This window comes from Manacus vitellinus, unplaced genomic scaffold, assembly GCF_001715985.3.
Source record: "Manacus vitellinus isolate BGI_N305 unplaced genomic scaffold, ASM171598v3 scaffold_61_pilon, whole genome shotgun sequence".
Classification (NCBI taxonomy): Eukaryota; Metazoa; Chordata; class Aves; order Passeriformes; family Pipridae; genus Manacus; species Manacus vitellinus.
In genome coordinates, this window is record NW_021940696.1 from 1,817,130 (window position 1) to 1,819,051 (window position 1,922).

Sequence of the window (1,922 nt, forward strand, 5' to 3'; positions counted from 1 at the left end):
CAGCAGCTCCTGCCACCCCTCACCAGCTGCTCCTGGACTGGCCCCACCAGCTTTTTGGGAGCTGACCTTGGTCAAGGGCCACCTCCAAGATCCAGGGAAAACACCTCAGACCTGCAGTGCTTTCACAGCCCAGTCCAGGTTCAACAGGCTGGAACTGTGCCAGGAATTTTCCTTTGGCTCAGCCCAGGCACTGTGGGGAAGGAAACAGCCCTGAGGAGAATCCAATCTATCCCTGACCCTCCAGGCTTTGCTCCTCTTCAGCTGCTTCACCCCTGCATGGAGGCAAACGTGGTTTTGGGGAGGAAAACGCAACTTTGGGGAGGAAAAACTACAATGTTTGTGCCCAACCTTCAACTCCCTTTGTGTTTGGGAACCACCTTGAACTTCACTCGCTGTTTTTATACAAATTTTATCTACATTTCTTTTCTAGAGATTCCCCCCCCACCCCAAAAAAATTGGCAGGAAAACATTCCATTTATCTCTGATCGATTGTCCTGCGGCTTCTTTCATTTTTTTCTTTTTTCTTTTTTCTTTTTTTTTTTAATTTGCCAAAAATAGCTCCCAGATGTTCGTGGCATGAACTGAAGTCTCCTTTTCTGGCATGAACCATCACCCTCCTCCTCCTCCATCACCCTCCTCCTCCTCCTCCTCCATCTCCCTCCTCCTGTGCCCACTGGGGGAGTGGAGCAGCACCAGTGGCTCCCAGTTCTTTCCACCCACTGGCTCTCATGGTGGCATCTCCTCATTAGTGGCTCCACGTGCCCTTAATTGCTGGTGCAATTATTCCCATCCCTGTTAGATCTTACAGTGCCTCCCTCCTCCTGGTAGCACCAGCTTGGAGCCAAATATTCCCCAAATTGCTCCCAGATCTTTGCAGTCTTCACCCCCACAGGCAGCACAAGGACCCAGGGAATGGCTGGAGCTGTGCCAGGGCAGGGTCAGGTTGGATCTCAGGAAAAGGTTCTTCCCCCAGAGGGTGATTGGGCACTGAATAGGATCCCCAGGGAATGGTCATGGCCCCAAGGCTGCCAGACCTCCAGGAATGTTTGGACAATGCTCTCAGGGACAGGGTGGGATTATTGGGGTTGTCCTGTTGGACTGGATGATCCTCGTGTGTCCCTTCAGGATATTCCATGATTCTGTGATTCCAGCCAACTTGCTCACCTGAGCCCCACCACAATTCCAACCCCACCCAAAACATCCCCCCCAGTTCTTCCAGCTCAAAACCATCCTGGACATCCCAGCAGGGACATCCCGGCGCTGCAGGTGGGATCCAAGAGGTCAGGAAAATGCATGTGTGCTTTATTCATGGATATGTTGGAATATTGACATGTACAGAAGAGAGAAGTACAAGTCTGAGCCCAGGATGGGCTGACACCCGCCCACCACCCTGCCCTGGTGCAGGTTCCCACACAGGGGTCACTGCTCCAGCACCACCTCCCAGCCCTGGATCTTCCCTCCCTGCTCATGTTCCTTCTTGGAAAACGATGCCCATGATGACATGACATGATGCCAACATGGATTTGTACACTCACAATATTTCCTGGGCTCTCAGGGCTGTCAAACTCCTGGGAACGGTGCCGAGCAGCCAAAAAAATAAGAGTTTAGTGGCTACAGAAAGTCTGGCTGGTTCTTTAATTGTTATTATTTTTTTTTAAATTATTATTATTTTTTTCCCATGACTCTTCTTTGTGCTTATGAAGTCCCCAGGAATGGAGTAATTCCTTAAAAAAATGGTCTCCCCTTTCTCTCTCTCTCTTGGTTTTCTCTGCCTTTACAAGCAGCTTTGGGGGTTAAAGAGATTTAAAGGTGAAGATCCAGGGTTTGCTTCACAGAATTCGGCAGGGATGGGATTTCATCCCAAAAAAATCACTGGCTTTTCACAGGGGAAAACAATGGCCTGTGCACACGTGTGCTGGTGG